Source organism: Leptosomus discolor, chromosome 1 (genome assembly GCF_034619465.1).
Source record: "Leptosomus discolor isolate bLepDis1 chromosome 1, bLepDis1.hap2, whole genome shotgun sequence".
NCBI classification, from domain to species: Eukaryota; Metazoa; Chordata; class Aves; order Leptosomiformes; family Leptosomidae; genus Leptosomus; species Leptosomus discolor.
In genome coordinates this window covers 89,881,379-89,894,916 of record NC_141391.1, presented here as the reverse complement: position 1 = coordinate 89,894,916, position 13,538 = coordinate 89,881,379, and positions in this window count along the sequence as shown.

Here is a 13,538-nt window from a genome sequence, read left to right as displayed (position 1 = left end):
GCACAACTGCCCTTTGGGCCACCATCCCAGCCCTGCTTCTGACACCAGACCCTCACTCATTCCAGTTGCTGTCACCACAGAAACGTGGTCCCTCTGACCCATGGTCTGATGCCAGTTGCTGGCACTCAGACCTCCATACACAAAAATGCACACAAAATAGCCCCATGCCTGGGAGAAGAGTTGGACACTGAGTTTCATATAAGACAAGACAGACTGACGTGATCAGGTCCAGAGAAGTGTAATGAATTGACCCTACTTACTAGAAACTGGCCCTTTTTATCACCTTTTCCCTCTATTTTCTCATGCGTGTTCCTTCCCAAATCACCTACATGCCTCCCTTTCCCCACCTTTGGTTCCTCCCCTAAACATCCCATAGTAAGTCTTGTGCAAATCTAAAATGTTCATCCCCTTCATCACATAATATGTCCATACCACTGAGCAGCAGCCCTCCTCTGTCCACAACGTGCTCCAGTGTTTACTTATCTTGATGGGTTTCACGGCTGGACACTGGGGCTGAGGCTCTGCTGGGGCAGCCCTGGGAGGTGCCCAAGCAGGGTGTCCCTCCCTTTGTGTCTGTAATTTGGGTTCCCACCTGCCCGCCATTTCCTATATCACTTACAGTCTCTTTTAGTCATGTGACCAACACCCATTACTACAAATCATTATAGGTTTAGCTATGAGAAGCAGTAGGTAAATAGAATTTAGTAGAGGCTGAGGTAACTAAATTTATAAAATTATAGAGATTACTTTCATACATTGCTGTAAATACGCATGTGTATTGAGTCTTACTGTAGTATCTGCAAAGTATACTCTTACCTGCAAAACATATTTGATGCGTAGGAGGAGCTGTTTGCATATGCTAAATTAATCTAAACTTTTCCATATGAGATCTGTATCGCTTTCTAGCAAAGGACTGAAGAGACTGGCATGTAAAGAAACTGGGCAAATATTTCATAAGCAGAAACATGGAATACCGTCCAGAGCAGTTATGATGATGTTGCAAGACAGGCCAACATCAGCTCCCTCACTTTCGTAAACTGCTCAAAGTGTTGGTTGTTGATAGTAAGGTTTATTATCCATGTATGTAAAGTTAAATATGTCTTTCCTATAGAAAAGCATTACTAAACATCAGGGTCTTCAAAGTCTTATGTCTGGTATGCTTTATATGGCAAAGGTCTAGTACCAGCGAGACATCTCTTCAGGAAGAATTCTTACGGCCACATATTTCATGTTGTGAAAAAGCAGAAGTGTAAAGGAGATCTGGAGACGAGGTCATGCACTTAATGGTAACATATGGTAACAAAATTCTGGTCACTGTCAAATATCAGTGTAGGGTGTAATTAGTGAAACCATGAAATATAAAACTTGCTTTTGGCTTCCCTGCTAATATTCAGTCACCCACCAAATTTGAGGTAACACTTACATGCTTTACTTTATATTCTTGTACTGAAAAAATTAGCTTACTAATATCTGATCTGACTTCTGAGAATAAGAAGGATTTTCTCAGCACACAAAAGAAGAAAAGAAATCTTTAATACTGCATGTCTCCCATGGCTGAGCTCCTGCTGGGAAACTGTACTATATTAAGTCAGCCAGGTTATATAAATCATATTATGTGAACAAGTATGAAATGATGTATCAGGTCATAAGACTGGTGCAGCCAAATCACCCCAATCATCACCATTTTCAGATATACCTCATTCTTACATACTTTTTAATTTGGTCATGAAACAAAAGTATTTGATTTAAAACAAACAAACAAACAAAAACAACACCAACAAAAAACCCCAACAAACCAACCAAACCAAAACAAGCCCAAACATAACTACAAAAAAACAAAAAAAAAATTAAACCATCACTGAGGAAAATTACTCATTGGTACAAGCTGCCCAGAGAGGCTGTGCAGCCTCTGTCTTTAGTGGTTTTCAAGACCCTGCTGGATACAGCCTTGTGCAATCTGATCAGACCTCTCAGCTTACCTTCTTTCATCAGGAGGTTAGACTAAAAATCTCCTGAGATCAATTCCAACCTGAATTACTTGGTCACTGTTTATGGAAAATTTAAGATTATGAGTGAAATACTTTCAGTGGTTCAAAGAGGGAAAACCTCTCTACTGTTCTGGGGTTCTTAATAGATATATATAAAACATTTTTGACACAAAGAAATTCTAAAAATTTATTTGTGTGAAAGAAAATGGGCTGGAGCATTGCACGTAAAGATTTGGCTAGCATTTATTTTTCTATATTTTATACTAAACAAGGTTTTGTACTATTCTTGTGTTAGAGAATAAAACAAGGACCTAGACGAGAGCTTCTTACTGGCTGAGGTTTTTTGAGCATTTTCTACTGGCTTCATATTTAGCCAATAGTTTAGCACATTTTTATGTACTCATGGTTACAGATTCAGACCAAAAGATCGTCAGACTTCAGTGATATTTCTTGAGCCCAGGAAAGAATTAAAAATTATATATTAGCAAAAAACCCACAAAAATTACTTTGTAGTTTGGAATGTTAGGGATGAAACATATTTTATGAACCATTGGAGTTTGTTGGTATTTCAGGCAGGTAAACTAAATGCTAAATTTAAATTTCAGAAAAAAGCAGCTGATCTAAGTGATCTAAGTCCAAAATAGGAAAATGTTAACAGTCAATACACTGAGAATTCTAAATTAAATAGCCCTTTCTGAACTAGCAGTAGAACACTTTGAATGATTCTCTAAATACCACAGCATACACATGGAATGCAGGAGCATGAAATGTTTATTCTTTCTGTTCTGGAGCACAGTTATCTAAGATGAAGTTATGGAATTTAAAAAATTCAGGTTTCTGATATCGGCAAATTACAACAGCAACTAATTTTTATTCTGTTCAGAATTTACCTTATATTTGGCAGAGAGGATAATGAGATTTGAGCTCCCATAATAACATTTAGAAACAACCTTTCAAGTTCTTTCAGGCAGCACTAGAAAATAGAAGTTGTTCAAGTGTAGCACAAAGCTGAAAGTGTGTGTATGCAGGATATTCTGAGACCTGATTCAGTTCTAAATAAAGTAGATGGAAAACTTTCCCATGAATTCAACAAAAGATGGCTGCCTTTATAAGTTTCTACTTGTTGATGAGAAAAAACCAGCCTCAGTTTTCTTGTTTGATTAAAAAAATATGTTTAATGTTTTCAGACTTAAACAAGATGAATCTTAAGGTAGAGCTCCTACAGCTGTGTATATCTACTCTAATAAGCCCACTACCAGTTTGTGTGCAGGTGGGAATCAACATGGAGTGTTTCTTTGGAGGTGAATTCCTACTTCCTAAGTGAAGAATTTTCAACATTTGTGAACAAATGCAGCAGTGTAATAAATCAAGAAAATGATGGCCGAGAGGATGCAAGGGATACATAACAGATCAGATACTACCTAACTGCTTAATAAAATTCTATTTATATAAAAAAATAATTACTATAAAAAGATTGAATACTTTTCACTGAAGCCTGGATCTCAATATCAATGAAAAAAATATTTTAAACAAAATATTAAAGAAAATAATGATTTAGTCAGGTAAATCATGAATACGGATAGTTCTACTGCTGGATGTCATTATGTTTCTGGAATTAACTAAGCTCCTAACTGACATTCCTTATGCACAAAATAACTTAGGCATGTAATGATTTTAAAGTGTGTCCATAAACCCCATTGACTTCAGTGGTATTTAAGGATATGTGTAATATTGAGCACACGCTGAGCTGCTTTCCTGAACATGGATGTTTTGTAGTAATGAAGTCTAAGAGGATTTTAATAACTTTGGTTTTATTGATTTAATGGAAAGCATCTATAATTTTATCTGGTTATAAATAGTAGCTGAATTAATAAAGCCATAAAAGAAACCATCAATTTAAGGCACCATGAAGAAATACTTAAAACAAACAAAACAACAAACCACAAGCCCTTTTCAAAACCCACTTGTGCCCAGGGGTATCTTGTTACTGTTTCTAATGAGAAGTGCTTTGTATCTTATTGAATAATTGAAAAGAATTGTATATAATTCATTCAAACAGTAACAGAAGCCTTTTTAATCCTTAAAAGGAGGTGGAAAATTCTAGGAAAAATTATGAGAAAAGTAACGTGTTTGTTTTTCAGTGACAAATGTTTCCAAAAAACCCCATTTAGTTACAGTAGGTAAAAAGAGCATGACAATATATGTGTGCTTTTAGATTGTCTTGGAATCAATTTGTAGATGTATTCGTTATGTTTTTAACAGTGAACTAGAGAAACACTATAATTGCATTTTGTACTACATCAAAATTATGTCAGGCCAGAGAATTTTGAGAATTTTAGCTTTATGCTCACATCTCTCTCGTTCATTATTATGCAGACATTTATGTTGTTGGCTACAGATCAAAACAGCTGTTCAGATATGCTAGTGCAGATACTTATTTGGAGAGTACTCAATATTCAATATTTATCTGAGAAATGTCCCACCTCCAATTTTAATCATCTACATAAGATTTAGTAACCATTAACTTGATTTAGGTGACCTATGCCATACACAAAATAAAAAGGTATCGTGTGCTCAGACATAAGAGCAGTGAGAGTAGTTCAAGAGCAGTTCATTATAGGAAGCAAATTTGTGAAATATTACTAGCTAGTAAAAATAATCAATGCATTCATAAAAGCAAATCTTTTTGATGGATGATTTAATAGAAATAAAATATTTGTGAATAATTTTTAATCAGGATCACTTCATTGTTTTGATTTACAAGGTAGCTTACCTCAACCCTTATATCAACAGAGCAGGGTAGGCAATAAAAGATAATAATGGAATAGGAATTACATGCCAGTGATGATTACTTCTTCGATCAATTTTTTACTGAGAAAAAGATGAATAGCACTATATCCTGAGGAAACATTCAAATACTACTTAACTTAAGTCTTGTGCTTCTTGAACTAAAATATGTTATATTTCCCAAGAACAGTCAAGTGTCTTACAGTTCTATATATTGTTCTTTTGGGCTAGATAGAGGAAAATAGACACAAAATCAAAATGTTTTTTTTAACAGTTTTCATTTTTTACCAGTATGAACTGACCTTAATTTCAATTTTTTTAGGTGTTCTGTGGTATTGTCAATAGATAGACTACCAGATATCACTTCACTTGATAAAAATATAGTCTCTTTTTTAATGACACAGACTTTATACTAATACAGTTACATTACATTTTAATATTTTCTAACTTGAAGAAAACAAATTAACACATCCAGTCCTAATAGGTATTGTCAGAAGTTCAAATATGTAATAATTCTAAGATATCTTATTTTGCATCTTGCTCAGACTGAAAAATTTCTTGTTGGTTGTGTTTTATTGCTGCTACAATTCTAGGTTTCATGGATTACCAAAACCTAAGTTTTGATTAGTTAACTTGCACTGAAGTGTCAGAGGAACAAGCAGGGAGGGAGTCTCTTATTTAGTTCATTCATGGAGAATATACTGCTTCACATGTCATTTGACTATTGAGTTTGTCTAGTGTAATACTGGTGCATCTTGTTCCACTGGGCATAGTTAAATACACCAAGTTTAGGTTGTTCAGTGTCTCAATTCCTCTTCCTGGTATCTGGCAGGCGCTGGACAAAGCACCTGCTGTTTCTCTCAAAGGATTAAAAGCATAGGAGAGAATTCAGTCCCAGCAATCCTTGGGTTACTTTGCTTACATCTTCCTCTTTGCTACACACACAGAAAGTGACAGAAAATGCTGTTATTCTTGGTAAATATATGATTCTTTTGCCCTTATGATGATGCCATTCCTCTTTTAAAAATTACATGCATTTGGCTACTATGTTGTTATTCTTGTATAAAACTACTAAGCACAGCACTTCGGGGTTCAGAGAAAATGTCAGTAATTGGTAATGATGACTAATGAAAAAGAGATGATTAGTCAAAATACATGTGGTGTAATCATAGATGTGGCAACAGTTAAACTGTCACAAACCATGCAGATATGAAAGTTGTATTCCAATTCTTCCCACTTGCAAAGGAAAACAGGCAAAACATTTTCATAAAGAGCAAAATTTCATTACCTCTGAGACCTGAAGATACAGTTAAAAATTTTATTCTCCGATTTAATATGGAGAGATCATGAACAATGACATGCTACAGTCTGCTTTGAAAAAATAGTGCATAGACTTGCATCCTGTATGACAGGCATTGATTGGTGTTTAATAAAGTGTGCTGTAAATTGGTGCAAGAATCAGTTGGATTTTTTGGTTTGAAGTATCTGTGATGAATTTTTTTTATGTCTTCAAATATAATTGAGCCTTCAGAATTACTGTGAGAAGAGAAAGCTTGCAACATCGTATTCATTCTTCTTCATTCTCAGAGATTAAGATTGATTGTTATTTTAGATGCTATTGCCCTCCTTAATTTCAATGTCATCCATTTCCAGTGGTGGTGTATTAATTTTTACATGACAAGCTAGCCTAAACCAGAGCAACAGTGCATCTGAATGAACTGATAGAGGTATTTCTGGAAAGTTCCTAGAGTCATTAGAACATAACACTTCTTCCTTTTCATGACCACATTGAGGTGATGACATGCATTAGGTTTAATCTAATCAATGGGAGAGGCAGCTCTGTAAGCTAGCTAAGCAACGCATGAGATAGCAAAAGTCTCACTATAAGAATTCCATGTCCTGATTACTTGTGTTTTACTCTACACAAGACTTGTCTGATGCGAAGTTATCCCTTGACAGCTTCCCAAAACATTATAGATCCAAACTGAAAAGATGTTGAAAGGAGAAATACCTGTTGATTCAGTGATTATTATGTTAATCAAGTAATAGTTTTAGATGTACTTATTAATGAAACTAATTACAAAGTCCTTATCAGTCTCCTTACATAAACCTCACTACACACAGGAATTATTGCCAAAAACAGTAGGACGCTTTATTTAAAGTTGTGGCCCTTGTTAAGAGATATTTATATCTATTCTGAAAGATTTTCATTCCAGTTGAATGACAAGGTACAGTTTTGGATAAATCTTTCTCTAATAGTTGATGTGCCTCCTGATAGTAGAGACATAGAGCAAAATCAAGCAGAACATGAGTGTTCTCCTTGACAAAGAGAAAACATGCACTGGAATTTCTCAAAGTACAATGATATAGCAGGTCATGGGGAATCAGAAACTCCCTTGTTTTTATTCTTCCTGGACAGCCTTTGACTGAAACTTGTATAATTTGTTCTGATCTTCTTTAATTTCACATAAAAGCTAAAGAACTGCTCATACGTTTGGCAGTACAACTTTCCTGATGTAAGATTTCTGTTAGACGGGTTCACAAGGCTAATCAGATTCTTCTCCACCTTTTTAGCAGTTTTAATTTGCAGGAAATTTGTAGTAATATGCTTCTGGAAATTTTCTTTTTCAGTCATCCTCAAAAACAAGAGAGAAGCATGTAAAATATTTTACCGGTTACAAATTCTACATCTCTCAGCAGCTGCAAGCCAAAAATAAATAGTTTTCTACAGGTGGATATAGCCAGAATGTTTTCATCATTAAATTGTTTTCTACAGGTGGACATAGTCAGAATGTTTACTCTGTTAAATTGCTATTCAATAGAAAATTATATTTTCAGGTGAATGCATGTGCACAGAAAGATTTCCACAGAAAATTTTAATATCAGACTGATATATACAAAAGCTTGAAAGCTGGGAACTTCTCCAGGAGGGCATAGTGGTTGGAAATAACCCTTTCTATCAAAATGGAGATTCTAGTGGGAGAAATCCTGATAGCCTCAACAAAAGGCAGAGTTTTTTCAGGCGGGAAAGCTATGATTAGCTCCGTAAGTCAGCACTTCAGATTCCACCCAAGAAACATCATTTAGACTTTGCAGATCATGGAGCAATTTAAATGTGACATACCAGCTTTTTTTTTGTTTAACTGTGCAACCTTCTGATTTCAGACACAGCTGAAAATGTGAAGCTGTTGTCACTAAAGTGATCATAAGGAGTACAATAGAGTAGCCAGAATTTAACCAGTTCTGGAATGATGCAAGCAGCACAGTTTCACTAAGAATAAAATTTCTTAGTTTCTGGATTAGAGAAGCTACATTTTTAATCTTACCAGCATTTAAACTTTTAGCAACAAAATGAACATCTGTTATGTGGTGCTTTCACTTGAAAACAAGAAAAGATGTTTAACAACTAACATGTTTCACATGTAAATGATTAACATTTCAAATAACTAAACCCATTATTTTTGTAAAAAAAGACTCTGGCACCCACATTGGGAGAATTCAGATCCAGTGTACACATTGTACACATTGTACACGACCAGTAGGTTGCAACAAATTAATTGGTCTGGGAAGTGAATGCATTAGCATAATGAATAACAGTTTTATAGGTAATAACATGTATGTAATTATAATGGAAAATATATATAAGGCTGTCAAAGCTGACAATAATACCACAAACATTGTTCTTATCAGTTTCATAATGTGGAAATCAGCATATTTTAAGAATAATTATACATTTATTTCTGAATTTATATCAATCATTAAGCTCAATTTTATGATTGCCATCTTAGTTTATACCGACTTTTCATATCAGGAGCAATTAATTAATAATTTAGCTGTAAAATACAGCTTAGTACACCATCATGACCTATGAGTTATGTAAGCTATTAATGAACAAGCCCATTGCTACAAAAGGGAAGAAACTAGTTAAGTCGTATTGAAACATCTGTCTCACACATTGAGAAACAGAACAGTCTTTAAGAGGATGACACAGAATATCGCCAGCAGCAACTAATACCTTTATATTTTCATTTATACCTATGATGAAATTCTCCTGCCCTGGTAGCAGCCTTTTCATAGCAACCTTTTCACCACAGATTTGGAGGTGGATGGACACAGTTATGAGACAAATTGTTATCCAATACTTAAGTTGAGCCTTTGTTGCAACTCCTCCAGAGCTTTTTAAGATACTCAGTTCACTAGTTTCTTTTATACATTTCTGTGATTCCTCTCTTTGCGGGATCAGAACTTCATAACTACAGATACACAAGCTCTCTGTTGAGATGCTCAGAGCTTTCATTTTTTTTCCTGAATCCACCAAAATTAAATATTTTTTAAAACTTCTAGCAAGAACATTCTATGAATTTTCCATTATCAGACCTTTTCTGGAAAAAAACAAGATACTGCAGGATTTTTTTTCTTAAAGGCTTTCAGCCAAAAGAAGACTTTCTTGAAAATCTTTGTTACCAAAGAGAGCTCAGATTTCTTATTTTGTCCATTCTAACTTAGGGCTCAAAATCTCACTGTTCCTCCCAGCCAAGGAGACAGTCCTGTCTTTTGCATATGCAGGTTTTTTGAGAGGAGTAGGAATCTCATCTCTGTGTTTAACCTGAAAAGATAGAATCCTTTCACTTAGAGTTGTGTTTTGCGCACAGAACAGAGGAATTGTTTTGAATGTCTAGGAAGAAATTGATCTCTGGTACATTTGAAAACTTCACCTCTCCTTATATCAGTACGATACAAAGCAAGAGCCTTTTTCTTCCTTGCTGTCTGGTGGAACACCCAATAGACAAAACCCAAGTTTAAAAATCTCTGTGCACATAGCAAATAAGTTCAGAAGCTTTTAAACTTGCACTTAGCAACTCATCTGTTCTTCAGAGTGGAAAAAAGAAACAGGAATAGTACTGCTGATGAGAACAAAGTTACAGTGCATCAGGTGCATAGGTAGGTTATGGATACTGACAATTGTTGTGAAGCCTTTGTTGAAATTTATGATGTCAAATAATAGGTAGTTCTCCATATATGTCTGAAGCTGGCATGTTCAACAAAGCTATAGTTCATGGTTGTCAGAACAGAAAAAAAGCAAATTTGTTTCATCACACTTTAAACTGAGGCTCTGAAAAGAGTTTTACACAGTGATGACTGCTCCCCACATTAGCAGTGCTGCTGTTATGCAGCAAATAGCACATTCTGACAGTGATACATTTTATTCACTTTATTTTCTTAGATTTCTGCATATAAGCAACTATATTTTTAGCTAATCAGATCCTTTTCTTTTTTCTTTTTTCTTTTTCTTTTTTTTTTTTCCAGAGATAAAGCACTCTACGGTATTGCATTTAGGGAAAAAATAAAAGTATTTATTAGGAAATCATTCTTATTGCTGCCGATGAATAATGTTGAAGTTGTAGGCTTTTTATCAGGTGATCTTCCTGCTTTAATGACAAAGTTATTATTAATTTCGACACATACAACTCAGCATTAACTTTCTACAAAAATGTCTGCATCCTGGTTTCCTAAAAGGCTGTTTTCCTTTTTATAGTATACTCAAAAAACTGAGATCAAATGGAATCCTCTGCCTGATAGTTGAGAGCTCTGTTCTCTTCTCAACATTGAACACATTCATTGGAGGACCCTGCATAAACACTCTTTATTTTCCTAGCTACTTTCATTAATATTCCACCAAAATTTTTACTAAAGTCTTGCAGTTCAGAAAAGATTTTGTGTGAGGGGAGCTGACACCAATACACTGTATACGTAAAACAAATTCTACATATCTATATCTCCAGATTCACACACATTTCATACAGTAGTTGCTGTAATTATTGAAAAAATAGTGTGGTGTTACTTATCCTGCAAATTGTTGCACAAGGTTTCTGACACTTTAGTCACAAACACCCATGTAACAGTGAAGTATTTATATAAAAGCAGCATATATAATTAATTAATTTAAACACGTACAGTCACTGATTTCTTTAAAACAAGAAAGTATGTTCAATATCTGTAGTGGCTTAACCTTGGCTAACAGTCAAACACCCACCCAGACACTCATTCACTCCCACTTTGTGTGGTCTTGAATGCAAACTAATATCAATGGAAATCAATAGGGTTCAATGGGATCAATGACCAAAACCAGATTTAGATAGCTCTTTCCTACCTGTTAGAAAGAGACTTGCCTATTATTTCTATTACATACATTTATTTTTCTTTGCTACATTTAGCAAATTGACAAGTATTCCTACAGTTACTTTCTTGTGGCTATTTTTGCATCAAGGATGAAGCTCCCAATTTTAAAGTGCCTAAATTATTTCTTTTGTTACATTAAATATGGGACTATTCTACCATATTTACACTGTCATAAAGGGAAGAGTATTATCACCTCTCATACCATAATCAAGAGTTTTAGATCAGATGGAAGAGATAGTATCTTTTTATTTTCCCAATACCTCGGGGAAAAAACCAACAATTTGTAAGCATACACACTCATATTAATTCTGAAAAAGAAGTTGTAATCTTTAAATTAAAAACATACTGAGAAAAAAGGAATGTGTGCCTGAAGTCTTGTTTCCTTTTTCCAACTGTACTTGGTCTAGTACCTTAGGTAACATCTCTTTTCCTACAAATCTTGGGCCATCACTATTATGATACTGTTATCAAGAGATTTAACAGGTTCTAAATGAAGGTAAATTATGATCTCTTAGTAACTCCAAGAACAGATGAGAACAAACAGTAATGCCTAAGACTTTCTATTCCCAGAAAGACTGAAGAAACCCAAAGATTCATACATATTTACTGTTCCTGGCTAAGGGGCAGATATTAACCTCTGCCATCCTATCCTAATTTCTGGCCGCTTCACATGAACATACTGGCTGAAATCCACTGACTAGGAAGCAAAGGATTTGAAGTGTAAAGGTCAGTTCGCCAATTCCCAGCAAGAAATTAGGTTCTTGTTTTCAGTTATTTTTTTTCCCCTTGTCCAAGGAAAACAAGTCAAGAGAGAATAACGCTCTGGGGACCTCTGTAAATCCTATATATAAGACCAAAATATCAGGGGAACCTTTTGTAGTTCTTGTATATAAGATGAAAACAAATGAATGCACTATTCAACTGCTGTTTTCCATCAGTCAGAAAACGAAGTGCTGTGAGTTTGGCAGTTAGGTGCTTATGCAACAGTAACTCAACTTGTGAGGGGTCTCACAAATTTCAATGAGCCTCGAGCAATGTTCAAATCTACCAGTTTTCTAAAAGAAAAAAAGACCTCCATCTCATTCACATTCAAGGTAGTGGGAAAGTCACCATAGGTGACTTTAGACTTTGTGTTAGGCCTACGTTAAAGAAAGGACCAAGGAGGTGATATAGCCCAGGAATAACTGCCCAAGAGACTCCTTTTAACTCTGATTTGACTTTAAGCACAATGCTGATACACTGATATCACTACCCAACTAAAACGTGTTTGCTCAGAGACAAGGATATATGGCCTAAGTACATACAGCAATGTGAAAAGTCTGACTAGACGTAATAACTGAATCTCTGTTCCACACTTCATGAAAATTGTGTAACTCAACATTTAATTTTAACTAATGACTGGTAGAAAATAAAGTATCCTACTTATAGCAAGCCTCTTGCAGACTATAGTGATACTTGAGTGTAGCATTTCATTGTGGATCAATGATGGAGTAAGTAAGCAAACTTTTACAGGAAATTTAACAAAAACTCCCCAGGTGAACATAAAGTGAGAAGCACAACCATCAACACTGTCAGAATCTCTCCTGGTGACAACCTGGGCTGCTGCTGTCTCACTGACATACACCAGATGTGGACAGCTGTCAGCAGCAGTGGGACCCCATAGGTGCTCAAAGGGGAAGAAGATAAGGGGTAGGTTCTCCACACTAATAGTTCAAGTAGCAAAACTTTTTCTAAATATTGTTTGTTCATCCTTCTTAGTCCTGTTATCAGAAAGTCTTTTGACAATGTATTTCTTTTCTCCTACCAAGTTAAATTAAAAGCAGTGAGTGGAAGCATGGGTCACATACATAGGTGCTGATCTTTCCTAGATGTCTTGGCACACAAATGATGTGTCAAGGTGTTGTGTAGGCAGTGGCTCCCTGGGGCCAGAACCATCGGAAGCTCCTCATGTCGGGGGTGCAGAGTAGGGCCTGGTATCCGGGGCCCATCCCACCACCCAGCCAGGAGCAGGGCAGCCAGGGGAACCAGGACAGCCCCAGCACTGGGCATCAGGCCCTTCCCTCTGGGGCAGGACATGGACCCATGGATGCAGCCCTCGGAGACTGACGTGGGGTCCTGGGCCATGGGCAGGTTGGAGGGAACCCCAGCAGGGCTAGGCAGGGACAGGCAGGGCTGGTGGTGCCCTCAAGGCCCAGTCGTAGTGTAACATATTTTTTCCTGGGGTAATAATTCTGAATTATAGTAATAATTTGCCATTTCTGATATAATCTGATTAAATCCATATTTAATCAATATTTATTCTTCACTATTGAATATATTTTGAAAATTTTATTAATACTTTCAATTTTATTTTTTTATTTTTTAAACATTTAGCATGCGATTTTGTCACTCTAGTAAAAAAAAATGTAAATAATCAACTCTTTCTTGTTCCTTTCCCTGTTTTGTTTTGCCTTCAGTCTCTAAATCAGTAATTGGAAAATTATTAAATTTACATCTAAAGAGACAACCTGTGTAATACACCAGTAATCATTTTCAAAGGCATACAGAGAAATAATCCTTAGCCTCAGGAAAATCGTACATAAA